This window comes from Hemitrygon akajei, chromosome 3 (assembly GCF_048418815.1).
Source record: "Hemitrygon akajei chromosome 3, sHemAka1.3, whole genome shotgun sequence".
Taxonomy (NCBI): domain Eukaryota; kingdom Metazoa; phylum Chordata; class Chondrichthyes; order Myliobatiformes; family Dasyatidae; genus Hemitrygon; species Hemitrygon akajei.
Genome location: NC_133126.1, coordinates 131528922 through 131551786, shown reverse-complemented (window position 1 = coordinate 131551786; position 22865 = coordinate 131528922). Strand labels below are relative to the sequence as shown.

General features: G+C 41.6%; 1 protein-coding gene across 3 annotated transcripts in view; it reads right to left on the bottom strand.

Moving 5' to 3' along the window:
• Nucleotides 1–22865, bottom strand: part of ppp2r3a (protein phosphatase 2, regulatory subunit B'', alpha) — a 346067-nt gene that overhangs the window by 306950 nt on the left and 16252 nt on the right. The window lies entirely within an intron of this gene.

Sequence of the window (22865 nt, the reverse complement as noted above, 5' to 3'; positions counted from 1 at the left end):
GAGTTGGGATGTAATGTTAAAATTGTACAAGGCATTGGTAAGGCCGAATTTGGAGTATTGTGTACAGTTCTGGTCACCAAATTATAGGAAAGGTGTCAACAAAATAGTGAGTACAGAGAAGATTTACTAGAATGTTACATGGGTTTCAGCACCTAAGTTATAGGGAAAGGTTGAACAAATTAGGTCTTTATTCTTTGGAGCGTAGAAGGTTGAGGGGGGACTTGATAGAGGTATTTTAAATTATGAGGGGGATAGATAGAGTTGATGTGGATAGGCTTTTTCCATTGGGAGTAGGGGAGATTCATACAAGAAGACATGAGTTGAGAGTTAGGGGGCAAAAGTTTAAGGGTAACACGAGGGGGAATTTCTTTACTCAGAGAGTGGTAGCTGTGTGGAACGGGCTTCCAGCAGAAATGGTAGAGGCAGGTTCGGTATTGTCATTTAAAGTAAAATTGGATAGGTATATGGACAGGAAAGGAATGGAGGGTTATGGATTGAGTGCGGGTCAGTGGGACTAGGTGAAAATAAGCATTCGGCACGGACTAGAAGGGCTGAGATGGCCTGTTTCCGTGCTGTAATTGTTATATGGTCTTCAATAATGGACACTGCCTTTCTGAGACACCTCTCCTTGAAGATGTCCTCGGTACTTTGTTGGCTAATACCCACGATGGAGCCGACTAAATTTACAACCCTCTGCAGCTTCTTTCATTCCTGTGCAGTAGCCCCTCCATACCAGACAGTGATGCAGCCTTTTCACAAATCCTCATTTTAATAGTGGGAAGACTTCTAGCTGTAGGTCTACAAATTCCTAATTGGAAATGTAGCTTTGCAAAGAGAGCAATCCATTGTGGCTCAGCCTTCAGACTCATCAATTACGGACAATTTAATGATTTATGTTAGTGATGCAATGCTTTGGTTTATTTGTCGATGTTTTTTATTAGAGCAGACTGGATCAAAAGATAATGTACACAACCCTTATATAATTTATCAAAAATACATTCAAAGTGAATGCTTTACTACAAACTTGATGATGGGAAATTAGCTCTGAACAGAAGCCAGTCCCTTCTGCATCCAGAAGAGCATATAATTGCTAAAAATTGTATTGCCTTTTCATAAGTGTTTATTTCCCATGAATCTAGTATTCAGTATTACAGCTGTACAAGAAACAATCTGTGAAATTGCATGGCAATAGTCCCAAATCCAAGCCTGCTTAACGCTGAATACTACAGTGTGACAAATGCACAGAAATGATTAAAGGCAAAGCTTTTCTCATTCTTCATCACAAGAGAAGCAAATCTCACTGTTGGAAGAACCTCCATGCATCGCTATAATTTTACCTTTCCTTGTAATTAGATACAGCATTTTTATTCACTTGTTCTGAAGAAGTGAATTTACTTTATAATGAATACTTACTATGAGGCAGAAGAGTCTTATACACACCAAAAAAAAATAAACAAGCAATGCAGGGTAAAGTATTCTTGGTTGTGGAAATTCAGTAAATATGAGATGTTTATTTCAGACCACTGCTCAGGTTCTTCCTGCTGAGATATGATGGAAATAATGACATCATGAGGGATGTAGGAGATCAGGGCGAAGTCAAATATCCTTGATGGTTATGTGCGCAGGGATGTGTGTCCAGCTGCAGCTCTTCTCAGTTTGCATAGATTGGTTGGAGAGGCTATTCAACTCACTGAGGAAGAGACAGGAGACAGGAAGTTTTCAGGGAGGTGACTGCATTCCAATTCCAGCCAGACAGTACAGGCAATGCAGGAATCCCCTATGGGTGGACAGCCTGGAACAGCCTCCCTAGCAATCATACTGTTTTTGGATTGTTATGAATGTACCACAGCTCTGAGGGGCCGAAGGGTGCGGGACCAGCCCTCTCCTTCCGGAGAATCGCAAGATCGCTATTAATTCGGGTCTTGGACCCAGGAAATGAGAGACAATGAAACGGATTTGACCATTGTTCTTAGAGGCACCTGTGTGAATTGCAACTCTATAGTACGTGCCAGCTATCAGGGACATGGACACCCTCGGGCAATGTGGGGTGGGGATTGTATCACCCTACCTTGATTGACATTTATAAATCTGCCAGTCATGATAAAAAGGAGACTGCAGGAGGCAGTACCCCAGCGATGCACCAGAAGGAGAGACCATCGCTCATCGCTCCCGTGAGAATGGGAAGCTGTTCGGGAGCCATGTGTGATTTGGTTCCCCTAGCTTGGGGAACGAGTGGCTGATAACCCCGAAAAAGACTTCGAAATGACAACGGGGAACCCATGTTCCCGATTCAACGAGTTGAGTCCAAAAGGCTGGCAAGTTTATTTTCTCTCTCCAACACGTGAGACCCCAGCGGTCCCTGAAAGGCTAAAAGCCTGTATGAACTTCCGAGACTTTGATATTTCCATCGGACAATAGTTTTACCCCTAGACAAACAATAGAGCTACTTCTTATTGTTGATTATTACTATACCCGCGCTTTAGATTGAGTATTGACGACGTATATTATCTGAATGTTTGTATTAACCTTACTTTTGTGCCCCTTTATAAATAAAAACGTTTAAAAATAGTACCATCAGATTTCAGCGGACCTCTCTATCTTTGCTGGTAAGTGACCCAGTTACGGGGTTCGTAACAACATACTGTTATTGTGATCGCAACGCAGTTGGCTCTGTCTACAGCACGGTAGGTCGGAGTCAAGGCTAGTGATAGGGGAGTCCATAGTCAGGGACGCTGATTAATGTTTTTATGGTTGTGAGCAAGACTGCAGAATTCTGTCTTGCCTGCCTGACGCCAGGGTCAAGGACATCCTTGAGCAGGCACAAGACATTCTGAAGAGAGGGTGAGAAGACGGAGGAAGTGATCGATATTGGTGCAATCGGCACAGGCAGAGACAAGATGAGAGATGAGGTCCTGCGAAGTGAGTTTGGCAGAAGGTTAAAGAACAGGACACCTAGGGTCTTAAACTTTGGATTACTCCCTGTGTCATGCACCAGTAATGGTAGAAATAGGAGAATAAGGCGAATAACTATGTGGTCAAAGAGCTGATGCAGACAGGAAGGCTTCAGCTACTTTGACCATAGGTTAGAGGTGGATTGTATGAGAAGAATGGGTTCTATCTGATCTGGAGGGTGACAAATATTCTTTTGGGGAATTTGTTCGTTCTGGATGGTTTGAATTAGTCTGGCAGGGATTGGGATCTAAAGTAGGAGAGTAACATATGAAATAAGTGGAAGCAAGTATTGAGGTTAAAGCAAGCAAGTCTGACTGGCAGGCCAGGCGTGGAGGGACGGGACACACAGAAGGGTGAAAGACTAAACCTCAATTACTTTAATGCAAGCAGCCTTACAGAAAAGGCAGTTGAACTTAGAACATAGAACAGCACATGGGATTGTGATATGATAACTATTGTGGAAACATACTTGAGGAATGGGTAGAATTGGCAGCTCATTGTTCCAGAATGCCAATGCTTTTAGCATGACTGACATGGAAGAGGGGGTATGGAGCTGCAGTATTGATCAGGGAGAATATCTTGGCGTGACCCAGGTGGAATCCCAGAGCATCTATATAGGTGGAGCTTAAAATTTAACATGGGAATAACTTTGGTGGGATTGTGCTGTAGAGCAGTGGAAAACAGAGGAATATATATGCAGAGAAATCACACATAAATGGAAGATTAATTAAGTTGTGTTGGTAGGTGACTTTAACTTCCCTATTATTGAGAGGGAATGCTTTATTGCAATTTAAATTAATTCAATTTAAATCGCCATTGAATTGGAGATAATTTTTGGAATAATGCACCCCAATCCCTTGATGACACAGCCCACACCACCATGATTTCTATACTATACTACACTATGACTCTATAACTAAGCCTATCGTTGCTTGAAGTTTCTCAAGAATTGTTGCAGCTTGCCTCATGTCTATATGGAGGGAAAGACTATGTGGTTTAAGTCATTACCTTTCCATCCTTTCTCTTATAAAAGTAGTAGTTTTGATATATGATATTTTATACAAATTGAAGTAGGGCAAAGATACTTGATGCATTTTAGTCAGAGCTACTAAATGTCATCTGGAAGTGTGCAGGTATTTTGCAAGACTGCAGACCAATGATGGAGACGAGTGGAATGTGAGATTAGTGGTACTATGGACTACAGTACTACTAACATACACAGATGTAAACTTCTCATTGATGCTAAGACCAAATCTAAAAGCAATTTTACGCTTTTAAATTCCATGATCATGCGTTCCCAATTTTAGATGGGTCATCACAAGGTCAGGCCATTTAATCCCAGATTTCTGGAATACTACTTCTTTCTCTTACTTCATTCATCTGTTTCTTTAATGAAGGCACGTTGTTCTACAAACTATTTTCTCTTGACAATCATTTCCAGTCATTGACCATTCTCTTATCCAATGGGGTGCATCTGCCTGAATTTGACTGATCAAGGGAGGTGATTAGAAGCAAGTTGTTCTTGTTTATGACTTAACAAATGATATATTAATATTGGCTTTTGGATCTTGAACAGTTTCAAATGGTGTTCTTTTACTCTTTAGTTTAAGAAGTGGTACAGAGCAAAGATGCAGCTATCTTAATGAGAAAGCCAAAAGGTGGTATTAATGAAAATCCAGGCTGGGAGTGCCACAAAAACAGAAAGGTGATTCCATTTACCATTTTTAATTATATACAAAAATTATCTCCTTTTTGACTTTGCTCATTAAATACTGACACTTCTATTTGTGCCATCAATACTTACAATGATATAACAAACAGAGAAATGTTTATTAAATGGAAATATTTGACATATTTATATAGTAGTGTGTTTCATTATGAAATTAACAAATACTTCTGAAATGTAATGCCTATTTTGAAGATTGCAATTAGTTTTTATTTTGATTCCTGAGCATTAAGGTGAAGTAGTCTACCAAGTACCCAGGACATCTTCATGGAGCGGTGTCTCAGAAAGGCATTATTAATCACCCCCAGCACCCAGGGCATGCCGTTTTCTTATTGTTACCATCGGGCAGGACGTACAGAAGCCTGAAGGGAAACACTCAGTGATTCAGGAACAGCTTCTTCCCCTCTGCCATCCAATTCCTAAATAGACATTAAACCCGTGAACACTACCTCACTTTTTAAATGTATATTATTTCTGTTTTTGCATGATTTTTAATGTATTCAATATATGTATACTGTAATAGTTCAATTGTTTGATTTTTTATTTTCTTCTATATTATGTATCACATTGAATTGCTGCTGCTAAGTTAACAAATTTCATTTCACATGCTGGTGACAATAAACTTGATTCTGATTCTGAAGTGAATCTAACTTGGCAACTTGTACCAAAGGAAATATCAGGAGCAAGTGGAATGAGATACTGAACGGACTCAAAGTTTTCTCTCTGTTACCTAATTCTGTGCAATGTGCAACTTCCTTTCTGCTCTTGACACATGCAAGTGAAGGCTAGCACCGGAAGTGGTTATTGAGGTATACCTGTAGTTGTTTAATACAGCTGAGCTTCTTTGTTTCTTAGAATTACTATGATGGTAGAAATGATTCACTTATTACTGACCCAGGTTATGGAGTCATAGAGTAATTGAGAAGTACAGCACAGAAATAGACCTTTTGGCCCATCTACTCAATGCCAAAACCATTTAAATTGCCTATTCCCATTGACCTGCATCGAGACCATAGTCCTCCATGCTCCTACTATCCATGTACCTATCCACACTTCTCTTAAGTGTTGAAATCAAACTTGCATGAACCATTTCTGATGGCAGCTCATTCCACAATCTCATGACCCTCTAAGTGAAGAAGTTTCCCCTCAAGTTCCTCTTAAAATTCTCAGCTTTCACCCTTAACCCATCTCTGGTTGTAGTCCCACCCCTGGCCTCAGTGGAAAAAGCCTGCTTGCATTTACCCTATCTATACCCTTCATAACTTTGTATACATTGATCAAATCTCTCAATTGTCTGCTTTCTAAAGAATACAGTCCTAAGCTATCTAATCTTCCCTTATAACCCTTATAGCTTACTACATCTATTTTGAAATGAACAAAAAGATACATAAAAATAAAGAATATGAGCCGCATGAATTCTTGGATTTATGTCAGGAAGGAATGGATTTATCAGCTGGTGCTATTTTCACCTCCATTCATAGACCAGTAGCATCATTAGGCAACTTGGAGCTAATTGTTACATATAATTGTGTCCAACAGTGCAAACAGCACTGAATCTCATTGTTAATGATGAATTATTTTATAGCCATGATAATATAAGTGCATTTAAACCATGCTGCAGCATGCTAACAATGAAAGCACGAATGTGTTAGTACAAGACTCTTCAGCATCTGCTAAAGATTAATAAATTCATTGTTGATATTGTTACGAAAACCCCGTAACCAGGTAACTTACCAGCAAAGATAGATGGATCAGCTGAGTCGGATGCTACTATTTTCAAACGTTTTATTCAATAAGGGCACAAACGTATGGTTAATACAAAACATTCAAATCGTCAAAACTCAATCTAAAACACCGGTGTAACCATAATCAATCAGAAATAAGCTCTTTCGTTGTCTAGGGTATATAATACTGAGTCCAATTGGAAATATAAAGAGTCACTCTGAAGTCTGCAGGCTTTCGGTTTCACGTGTTGGAGAGAGAGAGAGATAAAACGGAAAAACTTGCCGTTTACATCCGTGTAATCAGGGGAGCGATCTTCCCCGTTGTTAGTTAAAAGCGATCTTCCGTTGGTTCCAGCCACAAACCCCGCATTCGGAATTTAACGCACGTGGCTTATTTCAAAATGGCTTCCCGTTCCCACGGGAAGCGTTATCGTTCTTCTTGGTGTCTCCTTGGTGCGTCTGAGGGTCGTCCTCTTTCAGACCCTTCTTTATACTGCCTCACAGGATCTCAGGTGTCAATCAGGTTGCAGGTGATGCAACCTCTCTCTCTCAACCAGCCCACTTTGCCCGAGGGCTTTACAATGTCCCTGCGAGTTGGCACGTCTGCAGTTCCCAGGTGTCTCCTGAGAACAATGCCACAGTCACCAGCTTTTGTCCCAGTGGAATGTCTTTCCATTTCCTGTGTCCATTCAGCCTGTCTCTCTCTCTCTCTTTTGGGTCATTGACCCCCCTTTTCTAGGGCTCTTGCAATTCTCACAAAGGAGGGGGCTGGTATCATAACACCTCCCCTCTTAAAAAGGTTTTTACCAGCGGTTAAAACCCAGAGTGGTACAGTGTCTTACAGAAATTTTGAATCTAACACAATACAGAAGCTTTTCTTTTCACTACAGAGTAATACAGTTATACATTCAAGTCAGCATCTAAACAGTTAACAAGTACAGTGCCCCTTTAGTTAATATCTTAACATCTTAATATCTTAAAGTCTTGTAGCATCAGACTTCAATTCAATAACCACCTATTTATTTATTGTTTTCAGCAACAAAACTGCGGAGGTGTGATCTTAGCTTAGGTGCATCTACAAAAGTTTATGCGAATACTAATTGTTTCGGTCGGTTTACTTCGCCGGCAGGTCTCCAAAGGTCTGTCTTTATTATTCACAGGCTTTGGCGCAACCCGTAAAACCTGCTTTGCTGTTTAAAAAAAATGGCATCCCCATTAACCGTCACCTCTTTTCTGGCGAGAACTCCCGCCCGCCTCGTTCATCAGGGCTATTTTTTTCAACACCATGCCCCAAACTGTCAAGACCCTTCAGGCTATTTGTTTTTAATTCCAACTCCTCTTTCAGGTAGCATTTCGAATGCAACCTCTTCACACCCCACCCTGGCGTAACAATAGAGTGGGGGGCCCCGCTATTTCCCGACTCACTCTGTGAGCGATCTGCCAGGTTTAAAATTTCTTCCTTCGACTTGGGAACTACAGACTTTCCGTTTCCTTCAATAACAATCCTCATTCCCCCCTTAAATTCGGCATTAACCTTGGCCCCACTCTCGAATACAAACACCGTGGAACTCACACTTCCCACGGTTACCAAGGTTAACCCTTTTCCTACTGAACCAACCCTATCTGATCCACAAAGACGGCCGCCCCGTCCCCCTGAATCAAACACCTCAGACTTCCCCTGAGCTCTGTTACCAGGTTCAGCACCACGTGCGCCCCCATCTTGGACACACTCAAACGGGACATTGGCCCCTTCCAGGCTCTCAATACCCGTACCTTTTTCAAATTCTAACGTCCCCCGATCCTTCCAGTTACTCTCTAGGCAGCCCCCCGTTGGGGAAGGCGCAACCCTGCGAGCTGAAACAACCTCCTCGGCCATTTCAGCTGACTTCTCCACAGCAAGGATACCCTTCCTCTCTAAGACTGCCCTCATTTCACTCTCGGGACCATCGAGAACACCTTTAGAACTCTCAACTTCTTCAAACAATTCTGCCAAACCAGACAGATTAACCATGTCCAACTCTGGACATTTTAACAACTTTATCCGTTTCTCAACTTTAGTTCCTACCTCTAGGACCTTTCTCTTCACTAAGGGCAGGGCTATTTCCTCTCCCTTACCCCCTTTTACTTTACTGCTTTCTGTTTTACCACCCTCGGAACCCTCATGGTACAGGGTCGGTAAAAACATCTTGGCCAGATCACCGCTGGCTTCATTTAAACTGTCCTCTTTCTCAGCCGCTTTTTCCGACAGGCTGCGAGTGACCGCGCATGCGCGATAGCTTTGGGACTCTAGGGGCGGGGCCACCGCACTCGCCGGTCGGCGGGTCGGCATCATGGCTGCCCAAATCCTCCCTCCTGCTAACACACTTTGTAACAACGCGACCCACTGCTCTTGTGGCCACTTCTGGTTCACTGCCACCGTTTCAAAAAACAAGAAATAACTATCAACATCCGTCTCTTCGAACGGAGGTACTACTCTCAGCTCCCGACTAACATTAAACCGCTCTCTCCTTAGCTCCTCCCTCTCTCTTTCTCTCCCCGCTGCCGCTCTCTCGGCTGCTGCTAACTCTCTGATCCAAATTTCATGCTGTCTTTGCCTCTCAGCTTGATTCTGCTCGTTTTCCAGTTCTAACCCCTTCGCCAAATTTAACAAGTCTGCTTTGGTGCTCACCTCTAGCGCCGCCACAGTCGCGCTTTCCATAAATTCACACACGTCCATCTTTGCTGGTTTTTCTGTCTGGCTACCTGCGTACCAGATCCAAATTATTTTGTTTTGACTTACAATCCCGATTGACTGACCTCCCCCTTTTTGGTGTCAAATCCCGAGACGAGAACCCCACTTGTTACGAAAACCCCGTAACCAGGTAACTTACCAGCAAAGATAGATGGATCAGCTGAGTCGGATGCTACTATTTTCAAACGTTTTATTCAATAAGGGCACAAACGTATGGTTAATACAAAACATTCAAATCGTCAAAACTCAATCTAAAACACCGGTGTAACCATAATCAATCAGAAATAAGCTCTTTCGTTGTCTAGGGTATATAATACTGAGTCCAATTGGAAATATAAAGAGTCACTCTGAAGTCTGCAGGCTTTCGGTTTCACGTGTTGGAGAGAGAGAGAGATAAAACGGAAAAACTTGCCGTTTACATCCGTGTAATCAGGGGAGCGATCTTCCCCGTTGTTAGTTAAAAGCGATCTTCCGTTGGTTCCAGCCACAAACCCCGCATTCGGAATTTAACGCACGTGGCTTATTTCAAAATGGCTTCCCGTTCCCACGGGAAGCGTTATCGTTCTTCTTGGTGTCTCCTTGGTGCGTCTGAGGGTCGTCCTCTTTCAGACCCTTCTTTATACTGCCTCACAGGATCTCAGGTGTCAATCAGGTTGCAGGTGATGCAACCTCTCTCTCTCAACCAGCCCACTTTGCCCGAGGGCTTTACAATGTCCCTGCGAGTTGGCACGTCTGCAGTTCCCAGGTGTCTCCTGAGAACAATGCCACAGTCACCAGCTTTTGTCCCAGTGGAATGTCTTTCCATTTCCTGTGTCCATTCAGCCTGTCTCTCTCTCTCTCTTTTGGGTCATTGACCCCCCTTTTCTAGGGCTCTTGCAATTCTCACAAAGGAGGGGGCTGGTATCATAACAATATTATTCCACATTACACCCCCCTCAAGGGAAATGTAAAGGAAGTCAAGAAAAGTGAAATCACAGCTCAATTTTAAATACACTTCTTCCCCCAAGGACCACATCAGGATATCTCAGCTTTTCAATAATTCATTAAAGTTTCTTCAAATTTTGTGAAAATTCCATTACGATTCCCCATGGAAATGGCTATCCAACCTTAAAAATGAGCCAAGTATAAAGAATATCAAACATATATATATATACACTTATTACATTGTTGCATTCTTTTTTGGATCCACCTGGGGTGCTAGATTTGTAGTTTTCCTGCAATAATTCTCTGTGAACAATTCATTTGTTGATAAGGTTATTAAGTAACCTACTTCCTAAACTTTGCCCGTATATTCTCCATACCACTCATTAGAAGGCTAGGAGGCTAATGATTTAATACAATACTCTTTGGTTTGTGGAGGTCACTCAATGCCTGGTAGTTAGTTAGTTTTATGAGAGCACGAGGGACTTGACTGATTTAGGTTGGAGAACAGAGAAAATTCATTGGTGGAAGTACCACTTTCAGCTGCTAGCATTCTGCAAGGTGCTGGGTGCTTACAACAGTATTTCTCCTCTTTTTGTCCATTATACTTCTATGCTGATCATGAATCAGTATTCTACATCATTACAGTAATTATTCATTTGATACATTCACTAATTTGCTCCATGGATTGCACTGGCTCAACATTTCCTCAAGTTAGCATGAGTGGACATCTCCTCAAGTCAGTCCACGGCCTCATCTTGTGCTAAGATGAGACCATCCTCAGGGTGGAGGAGCAACAGCTTATAATCCATCTGTATAGCCTCCAACCTGATTGCATGAATATTGATCTCTCCTTCCAGTAAACAAATCTTACCCCCCCCCCCCACCACCATCTTCCTCTATTCCCCAATGTGATATTTTACCTCTTCTCACCTGCGCATTACTCCCCCCGGGCCCCCACCTTCTCCTTTTTCTCCTACTGTCCACTCTCCTCAATATCAGGTTCTTTCATCTCCAGCCCTTGACCTTTCCCATCCAACTGGCTTCACCCATCACCTTCTAGCTGGCCTCCTTCCCCTCCCCCCACTTTTTAATTCTGGCATCTTTCCCCTTTCTTCCCCAGTCCTGAAGAAGAGTCTCAGCCCGAAACATTGACAGTCTATTCATCTCCATAGATCTACCTGACTTGCTGAGTTCCTTCCGCATTTTGTGCGTGTTGCTTTGGATTCCCAGCACCTGTAGTCTTTCTTGTGTTTACTGTATGAGTGGCAAATGCTGGTCTTGCCTCTAAAGCCCACAACTGATGACAGAATAAAGATAGAAAGTTCACACAAGAAAATGTTTGGCCAATTTCTGGAGGAAACATGATTAAGCCATTACATATTTTTTCAGTAGGTGCTTTTAATATTCAGAAAACTTCTCTTAAATAAGCTTAGGCCAAGGTTTAAGAGGTTCCTCCTCCACACTACTTGCTTGGAGTTGATGACAATATATTTCAAATTGTTTCTCTAATATCTTCCTGGAGCTATCTGAGAAAGGTGCCCAGAGCAAAACCTGGTGTCTCAGAATACCACCAATGAGACAATGATGACAGTGTCCTGATGCCAGAGTATTGCCAGTTGTCAGTCTAATTTTTAGTGTAAATACTGTAGTCTCCATTCTCCTCTCAGAAACACACACACAAAATGCTGGAGGAACTCAGCAGGGCAGGCAGCATCTATGGAAAAGAGTATAGTAGATGTTTCAGGCCGAAACCCTCTGGCAAGACTGGAATTGCTCGGATTTCCAGCATCTGCAGATGTTCTCTCATCTCAGAAAGCTCATTCCTTCAGCTTTTGACACAAAAGCTTATGCTTTAAAGATTTTTTTGTGGGTGGACCTGAAGATAGCTCAGAAATAATATTAGACTTTCCAAAATTTTTAAGATTCACTTGTATATTTTTAAAATAGGGAAGAAATAGATTTAGGAAATATTTTCTGAGCAAGTCACAAGTTTTATTGAAACTTGGAGCTTTAAATTTCCATGACCTCACCAACACCTATGGATATCAGAGAGAGCCACAAAAGGGAAACATGTAATGCCAAGTAAGTCACTTGTACAACTTGGATACACTTTGTAATTTAAAGAATCCAACTGTTCTGGCACAATCATTATCAGGCTATCACAGTTCCAACAACTTTCATTAAAGTGTCTGTTTGTCCCCTCTGGCATCCATTCAATGATTGATTGTGGTCTAGGTGCAGGTTTACCTATTGTTGTGGGTCTTAGCTCCTTCATTAGTGACGAAAGTTCATGGTATTTTGACCATTTAAAAACTTCATTATGCGTTATCTGATATTTACAATATCAGCTTTGCTTCGTTGGGTACAACAATGTGATATAATAATGACTTGAACTTTCATCTTATCTACAATTTTGTTAATGTTGTCCTGTCCTTGAAGACACGGTATTATCATCTGCCATCTGATAAAGCTAGGCAGTGAAACTGTAGTGCATGAAGAAAAATCTTTGTTCTTTTCTTCCTTTATTCCTGCTTGAATTTGGTTTTTATTCCAGTTCAGCAAAGATTCTCAATCTCACGCTTCATCCAGGGAACAATGAAAACCTCTGTTCAAGCAACAAATGCATTGAATGGCAAAAACACAGGAGCATGTTGTTCACTGCAAAATAAAAGACTTCAAAACTTGAGCTGCCTTTTATGACTATTATGAATACTCCAAAAGTGAACAATACTGTGCACAGAAACTTGTCTAAAGAGTAACATTTCTTTCATCATTTGTAAAGTGACACTGTTGTCAATTTGTTTTGTGCTACAGATAAAAGATGGTTTCTGATGTGAGTGATAAGAAAGTTTAAGTTCCATACTATGCTAAAGCTGACAGTCATATTAAAAATGGATTATAATTTAGTGTTGAATGCTCACTTCACATCCATGTGTTTATGAATGGCTGCCTTGCATGCCCCAATTCCAAGAATTAGCATCCAAGCCGCCTCCACCATCAAATTTCCTCAAACTTGTTGAATTCCTCTAATGCTATCTTCTGCCAATGAGTGATGTAAAATAGGCCGAGTTCCAATGTCATGGGTATCTAGTTATTTTCCACTTTGGAGTTTCAGACTTATTCTCAGATTAAATTGACTCACATGGAAAATGTGGACTAATGTCTGCAAATAAATCAGTGTTGGCTAAGGTGAGCTCAATGACTGATTTTGGTCAGTTTAAATTTGTAACAGGATACTTGTGCTACACAATCTGATTATTCACTATCCTTTCCAGTAGGCTTTCATGTGTTGAATGTAAGACAGGAGTGAGTAAGATTGGTATAGAATAAATGTGGTTTGTTTTAAAAATTGCCATCTGTTGTCTTAAAGCTTAGTACTGTCCAGATGGTGAGGTATAGTTTCTTCAAGTGATCTGATGAGCTTAAGTGCATGCTTTGATTCCATGCATGTATTTTGTGTGACTTATTGTGCAATAGTACTAACGTTCAAACTCCTTTTATACGTAAACAAGAAGCCAAGGTTCACCTTCCTGAGCAGAAGACAATGACAGTTTATTCCTGGCGTTTATGATTCACAGATGTAGGTATGCATGAACCTTAGGGTTTGGTTTTGTATCTCAGAGCTAAAGCTTCAGAAATGAAGATATCAGTAGAGCCTTGCTATTGGAATCAAGCAAACACTTTACAGAAGTCCAAAGAAGTCCCACTGCCGGTTTAGCAGGGTGTTACTGAGAGGAATCAATACTACCTGTGCTACAAAGGAAAATTTGAGCAAAATATGTATAAAGATGGCAGAGTAGACTGTGATAATCTTTTTCCCAGTGTAGAACTTTCTAACTCAAGAGGTCATGCTCTTAAGGTTAGAGGGGGAATTTTAAAGGTGATGTGAGGGGCAAGATTTTTATGCAGAGAGTGGTTGATGCCTGGAATAGGCTAACAGGGAAACAGATAGTCCTTTGGTGTTTAGGAGGATTTTATATAGACACATGAATATGAAGGGATATGGATGACACACACGAGGAGGACATTTTATTGGCACCAAGGTCAGCACAAACTTATGGGCCAAATGGCCTGCCCAGTGCTGTACTGTTCTATTTGCTGCCCCTGTGAGAGATCACAGTGTCTTTTCGTGCCAAGCTGCACATCCAAGTATGCAAATCGCGAGTGTTTCCTGATAACTACTACTTAGGCTGCTTAGGAGTAGGCCGTTTAAATGGTACGGCATGGGCTAGATGGGCCAAAGGGCTTGCTTCTGTGCTGTACTTTTCTATAACTCTAACCTGTTACTTATTTTCTCCTGATCCAAAACATTCATATAACTTCACAGTCCGTTTAAAGATTAGCATAAACAAGAGAAAATCTGCACATGCAGGAAATCCAAGCATCTTGATTAGCATATATGACCTTAACGTATCCAGAATACAAACACAAATGGTTACAATCTGAAACTACGTTTTAAGTGTTCTAAAAATTTAAGACACTTGAAATGATAAAGAGGCTTTACATAACATAGCCTTTCAACAGAAGCAAGTTGTTTTATCGACTCACAGTGTGAGATGTTGACAGGCACACAGTTGTCACTTTTTGTGGTGAAACTTGCAATATCTCGCTAATTTACTGTAAGCAGGCTAAAGCAATATTCAGGCATCCCAAAATGCATGAGAGCCAATTAAGTAACCGATGCTGACAAATCTGAAGAAAGGAGCCCAGGCTAAGAGAGCACAATATCTTTCTCCGTCAGGAAACTGACTCAAGTACTTGTGAAGTGCAAATCCTAATGTAGTGTAGGACATGCCAGTTTTACACAGAAAGTTCTCCTGGGCACAAAAATGCCAGTGACCTGATAATCTGCTAGAATGATTTTGATTGAGAGTGTAATATTGTGAGGACACTGAAGGCAACTCTGCTGCACTTGTTTGAAAGGTTCTTCAGAAGCTTTGACAACTACCTGCCTCGAAAGCTCCTTCAGCCAAGACTTCAGGCCCAGTTCTTATAAAGAGGAAGATCTACCGTAAAAGTCTCTTGAATTTGTTTAAAATACACTGGAAGCCCTGGCGATTTACACTGGATGTGTCCATTAGAGATTAGAGATTAGATTTTGTTTCACGTACATTGAAATACCGAAGCATACAGTGAAATGTGTCGTTCTGCATCAGTCTGAGGATTATGCTGGGCAGCTTAGAAATCTCACCACACGCCCGGCACCAATATAGCAAGCCCACAACTCACTAACCCCAACCGTGGAAGTAATCCAGGGCACTTGGAGGAATCCTGTGAGGTCACAGGAAGAACTTTTAAAATTCTTATAGGCAGTGAGGGGAATCGAACCACAGATGGTGATGCCGGTGCTGTAAAGCAATTGTGCTAATCGCTATGCTGCTGTGCCACTCAGTGTAATTATCTGCATCTGTTTAACCCACATTAAATATCATTTAGATATTTAGGTAACCTGCAGACCCTTTACTCCTTTGGCTTTGCTGTGTAAATCCATTTACAATGCCTTCCACCAATGTTCAGGCTGAGTTTATGGTGGACTCTGACTCTAATACATGAGCTACTCTCTGTCTTGACTTCAGCATGTTGGAAGATCAGGCTGAGAATCTTTTTCCCATCAGAACCATGTCCAGATATGCCCTGAGAGTGCTCAGCCACAGGAGAATGGTCAACTTAGTCTGCTGATCCCACAGGTAGGTCAATTTAGATGAAGAGGGAACGTCGAAAATAGATGGGACTAGTTAGCTACAGAGTAGTAACGCATCATTGCTGGCCAAGCCCTCTCGAGACCTTTGACCCCAGGGATCCCATCTGGCTCCCTTGCTGCTCCACGTTAATGGCACACAATACATTTTGAAGCATAGCACAGAGACAACACAGCAGCTATGTACACCCACTTATTATTCCTAAAATACAACAATGTGGTCAATTTGAAGTGCTGTATTCTGCTGCAGTTCAGTGAGGAACAAACTGGAGGGAACTGATCTGCTGTAACATTATCCTGTTTAACACATCAGGTAGTACGGCACAGCATTGTGGGCTGAAGAGCCTGTATTGCGCTGTAGTTTTTTATGTTTCTATGTAAAGTTAACAGGCTGAAATCGCTGATATCTTCTGCACACCTGCAAAAATCAGTAAGAAACTGACCTTTCTCTTGACTGCCAGTGACAACCCATTAGAAGCTGTGGGTAGGTTTCTATGAGACCTAGGACACAGCTTTGCATCTCCCTCCCTGCTCACTTCATGAAGCTATTGTTATTCACTCAGTGCAAGCTAGCTGTGCCTAAACCTGCTGTTAACTTGTGTGTAGCCAGACCACCTCTTGTGCTATTTAATATGCTTGGCAATGTTTCCTTCTCTATTTCATTGAATCATGAGAGGGCAAGATTGAATTGAACTGAATGATCTTTATTGTCAATATACATAGGTACAATGAAACTCTGTTTAGCTTCCTCTCGGGCAATTAAATAAACATAGAAACATAGAAAATAGGTGCAGGAGTAGGCCATTCGGCCCTTTGAGCCTGCACCGCCATTCAGTATGATCATGGCTGATCATCCAACTCAGAACCATGTACCTGCTTTCTCTCCATACCCCCTGATCCCTTTAGCCACAAAGGCCATATCTAACTCCCTCTTAAATATAGCCAATGAACTGGCCTCAACTGTTTCCTGTGGCAGAGAATTCCACAGATTCACCACTCTCTGTGTGAACAAGTTTTTCCTCATCTCGGTCCTAAAAGGCTTCCCCTTTATCCTTAAACTGTGACCCCTCGTTCTGGACTTCCCCAACATCAGAAACAATCTTCCTGCATCTAGCCTGTCCAATCCTTTTAGAATTTTATACATTTCAATAAGATCCCCCCTTCAATCTTCTAAATTCTAGTGCGTATAAGCCTAGTCGATCCAGTCTTTCTTCATATGAAAGTCCTGCCATCCCAGGAATCAATCTGGTGAACCTTCTTTGTACTCCCTCTATGGCAAGAATGTCTTTCCTCAGATTAGGGGACCAAAACTGCACACAATACTCCAGGTGTGGTCTCACTGAGGCCTTGTACAACTGCAGTAGAACCTCCCTGCTCCTGTACTCGAATCCTCTTGCTATGAATGCCAACATACCATTCACCTTTTTCACCGCCTGCTGTACCTGCATGCCCACTTTCAATGACTGGTGTATAATGACACCCAGGTCTCGTTGCACCTCCCCTTTTCCTAATCGGCCACCATTCAGATAATAATCTGTTTTCCTGTTCTTGCCACCAAAGTGGATAACCTCACATTTATCCACATTAAATTGCATCTGCCATGAATTTGCCCACTCACCTAACCTATCCAAGTCACCCTGCATCCTCTTAGCATCCTCCTCACAGCTAACACTGCCGCCCAGCTTCGTGTCATCCGCAAACTTGGAGATGCTGCATTTAATTCCCTTGTCTAAATCATTAATATATATTGTAAACAACTGGGGTCCCAGCACTGAGCCTTGAGGTACCCGACTATTCACTGCCTGCCATTCTGAAAAGGTCCCGTTTATTCCCACTCTTTGTTTCCTATCTGCCAACCAATTCTCTATCCACATCAATACCATACCCACAATACTGTGTGCTTTAAGTCTGCACACTAATCTCCTGTGTGGGACCTTGTCAAAAGCCTTTTGAAAATCCAAATATACCACATCCACTGGTTCTCCCCTATCCACTCTACTAGTTTCATACTCAAAAATTCTATAAGATTCGTCAGACATGATTTTCCTTTCACAAATCCATGCTGACTTTGTCCGATGATTTCACCTCTTTCCAAATGTGCTGTTATCACATCTTTGATAACCGACTCTAGCATTTTCCCCACCATCAATGTCTGGCTAACTGGTCTATAATTCCCTGGTTTCTCTCTCCCTCCTTTTTTAAAAAGTGGGGTTACATTAGCCACCCTCCAATCCTCAGGAACTAATCCAGAATCTAAGGAGTTTTGAAAAATCATCACTAATGCATCCACTATTTCTTGGGCTACTTCCTTGAGCACTCTGGGATGCAGACCATCTGGCCCTGGGGATTTATCTGCCTTTAATCCCTTCAATTTACCTAACACCACTTCCCTACTAACATGTATTTCCCTCAGTTTCTCCATCTCACTAGACTTTCGGTCCCCTACTATTTCCGGAAGATTATTTATGTCCTCCTTAGTGAAGACAGAACCAAAGTAGTTATTCAATTGGTCTGCCATGTCCTTGTTCCCCATGATCAACTCACCTGTTTCTGACTGTAAGGGATCTACATTTGTCTTAACCAATCTTTTTCTTTTCACATATCTATAAAAGCTTTTACAGTCAGTTTTTATGTTCTTTGCCAGCTTTCTCTCATAATGTTTTTTCCCTTTCCTAATTAAGCCCTTTGTCCTCCTCTGCTGGACTCTGAATTTCTCCCAGTCCTCAGGTGTGCCGCTTTTTCTGGCTAATTTGTATGTTTCTTCTTTGGACATGATACTATCCCTAATTCCCCTTCTCAGTCATGGGTGCACTACCTTCCCTGGTTTATTCTTTTGCCAAACTGGGATGAACAATTGTTGTAGTTCATCCATGCGATCTTTAAATGCTTGCCATTGCATATCCACCGTCAACCCTTTAAGTATCATTTGCCAGTCTATCTTAGCTAATTCATGTCTCATACCTTCAAAGTTACCCTTCTTTAAGTTCAGAACCTTTGTTTTTGAATTAACTATGTCACTCTCCATCTTAATGAAGAATTCCACCATATTATGGTCACTCTTACCCAAAGGGCCTTGCACGACAAGATTGCTAACTAACCCTCATTGCTCAATACCCAATCTAGAATGGCCTGCTCTCTAGTTGGTTCCTCAACATGTTGGTTCAGAAAACCATCCCGCATACATTCCAAGAAATCCTCTTCCTCAGCACCCTTACCAATTTGGTTCACCCAATCTATATGTAGATTGAAGTCACCCATTATAACTACTGTTCCTTTATTGCACACATTTCGAATTTCCTGTTTAATGCCATTCCCAACCTCACTACTACTGTTAGGTGGCCTGTAAACAACTCCCACCAGCATTTTCTGCCCCTTAGAGTTATGCAGCTCTACCCATATCAATTCCACATCCTCCAGGCTGATGTCCTTCCTTTCTATTGCGTTAATCTCCTCTCTAACCAGCAATGCTACCCCACCTCCTTTTCTTTCCTGTCTATCCCTCCTGAATATTGAATATCCCTGGATGTTGAGCTCCCATCCTTGGTCACCCTGGAGCCATGTCTCTGTGATCCCAACTATATCATATTCATTAATAACTATCTGCACATTCAATTCATCCACCTTGTTATGAATGCTCCTCGCATTGACACACAAAGCCTTCAGGCTTGTTTTTACAACACTCTTAGCCCTTATACAATTATGTCGAAAAGTGGCCCTTTTTGATTTTTGCCCTGGATTTGCCTGCCTGCCACTTTTACTTTTCACCTTACTACTTTTTGCTTCTACCCTCATTTTACACCTCTCTGTCTCTCTGCACTTGTTCCCATCCCCCTGCCGCATTAGTTTAAATCCTCCTGAACAGTAGGACTTCCTTGACCTATTTCTATTTTCCTCTTCCTTGACCCTAACACCCTGGTTTCCTTCCCCTTGCCAACTCAGTTTAAACCCTCCCTAACAGCTATATTAAACAATCCCGCCAGGATATTAGTAACCTTTGAGTTCAGGTGTAACCCATCGTTTCAAGACAGTAATAAAAAAAAACAGTATTAAGTAGATAAGAAGCAGAAAATATGTTGCAGCAGCTCCAGAATATCAGAGTAATGCACAAAGTGCCGTTAGTGCAAGTATTTGAGTCCTTGTGTGTGCTCACAGTTTCAATCATTGTTCTGTGGGAGTGGTGTGATGGAGGACACAGCTCTGGGGTAGAAGCTGTTCCTCAGTCTATTTGTTCTGGCTTTTAGTGTCCTGAACTTTTTGCAGGACGGCAGCTGGTCAAACAGGGAGTGGCCGGGCAGCACAGCACAGGAACACGCCCTTTGGCACGCAATGTTGTGCTGAACCAGTTAAATTAATCATTAAATGGTTAACTAAACTAATCTGTTCTGCCCACACAGTGTCCATATCCTTCCATTTTCCACACATTCATGTACCTATCCAAATGTCTCTTAAAAGTTTCTGATGTTTTTTGCCTCCATCGGCACGCAGGCAATGGATTCCAGGCACCCTCCTCTCTCTCTGTAAACATCTCTTTTCAATTAACATGAGCACTACCCAACCACTCCTCACACCCTGCATTCTGATAGAGGCAGGTTATCAGCTTAGTTCTGGTGACTAATTCTAATGATCCGGGCATCTAAGAGAGTTACCATTTAGTACACTTGTTTGACTCTTCCGCGGATGTCAATGTACTAGGTGGATAGCACCACTGAAAGTCAGATGGCACTCTTTAGAGTGAGCTGCTCCTCATCAGTAAGTGGTTTGCTGTGTTGGTGAATGACGCTGAATTAAAAACAACAGGATCCAAGGCTTTTGGAAGCTCCAGAGGAACAACATTCTTTCTCCATTGGGCTTCCAGGAGATCTTTTCACACATGAATAATAAAGGAAGTGAGAGCAGATAGTCTTGTATGTTGACACCAGGAACAAAACCCTGAAGGACTACAAGGAATTTAGTGTGAGCGCTCGAGGCCAGTGTTTGCTTCTTCAAAAGTCATGCTCTGTAGAATATGCTAGGGGCAGGTATGTAGAGTACCTGCCTCTAGCATTCCCAAATTCACGACACTCGCATCACTTCGGTCAAAAGAAAGAACATGTATGCAATTCATTAGCACTTACTATATCCCTTTCAGAATATCCCTAAGCTATTTCTATTTAATGAAGTACTTTGGTCAACGTTGTCATGGATGAAGTACGGAGACAGCTTCTGTGCTGCATATGCTCTTAAACAACAGCCTACTAATGGCAGAAACACAGCTCAAGAAATATTGATGAAAGGATATCTATTGGCTAAGGTGGCAGGGTTAACAGATACTAGAAAATCAATATAATGTGGATACTGAAAATTCCTAATAATAAATGAAAACACTCAAATACTTGGGCAGTTTCTGTGAAGAGAGAAATGGTTAATCTTTTATCAGTACAGGGAGCAGTTGGAGATCAACATGTTTTAAGATCCGGAGAAAGCCAGCAGGCAGAGATTTCAGTGGAAACATAAGAAAAGGTCTACGATAAGGTAGAGGCAGGAGCACCTGAATGGCAGGTAGTTCCAGGGCAAGAGGAGTCATAGAATTACAGAGCACTACAGCATAGAAACTGCCCTTCAGCTCATTTCTTCTCTGCTGATCTGTTTTTCTTTTCTCCCTAGGAGCAGAATGAGTAAACAAACCCTTAGGAGGCGGTAATCATAATATGATAGAATTCACCCTGCACTTTGAGAGGGAGAAACTAAAATCAGATGCATCAGTATTACAGTGGAGTAAAGGGAATTACAGAGGCATAAGAGAGGAGCTGGCCAAAGTTGATTGCAAGGCCATACTAGCAGGGATGACAGCAGAAAAACAACGGCTGGTGTTTCTGGGATCAATTTGGAAGGCACATGATAGATTTGTCCCGAAGAGGAAATATTCTAAAGGAAGGATGAGGCAGCCATAGCTGATAAGGTTGTCTTTGTCTTCCCTTGTCAGCCAGAAATGAACTCCCAGAAACTCCAGCCATTGCTCTACCATCATCCCTGGCTACTGATCAGAAGCCTTTTTATCACATCCATCGGGACGTTATTTTTTTCAGTTTCACAATTCTACCCACAAAGATTTTACATATTTTGATGCTATATCATTTCTTTCTGGCCTGCTTCTAAGTGGCTTGCTCCTGCATCAATTCCCTCTGCTTCAATGGAAAAGTTAAGAATATCTGCAAAACCTTGTGATGTTGGACTGGTAAAAGAAGATAGAATCCAAAGGAAATCATTGAACAGATGACACCAATAATCTCCCTTCTACAACAATTGAGAGCAAACTGCCAGATGAAGTGAATATTTACAACACTAACATGGAAGAAATCCAACACATAAACGTTCATCGTCATGGTTACCTTGACAGCCTATAATGTTTGGTTTTTTTTGAGTTGCGATTGTAGCTGTAGCAGCTGGCAAATTACAATCAGGGCATTTTTATGTGAATTCAAATTTTTCATGCATTTCAGTTGCTGAAAGAAAGAAGAGTAATTCTGCACATACTTGGTGGATATGACACGTTGCTGGAAGCCCTTCTTTCCCTTCAATGTCCTGGTCTGCTTATTTCATTTCCATGTAATAGTTCAATTGTCCAAATTTATGTGGCTATACCTGGCAGCAGCTGGTTTGTACAGCAGTTTCATTTCCCATATTTGTGGACCTCAAAGATGCTGTATACAATACAAAGCTGAGATTGCCAAAATCTTATTGACTGGAGCCAAAACTGCATTACTTCAAATTCAATCAATCTCCCTTTGATTTGCTCAGTTCAGCAACTTTTTTTTTACAGGGGTTACGTTTTCTTTGTCAGTTCTGCCAAGCATCTTCAATCTTAGTTTCAGGGAATTATGGAATCAACCACATCAAATCAGCTTTGACACCACTTTGATACTGTCATTCTCCTTCCTTGTATTCATATCATAGAAAGGAAACAATACAAATGCAATGATTTTGAGGAAGGGATCCATGAAATTCATAAGATACATTCCAACGGTATGTGCATGAAAATGTTCAGTGTGCCAAAATAAAATGTGTTATCTATTAGCTATTTTAAGACTGTATTCAGTCTACAAGAAGCTAAAATCCAAATTCAGAATATAT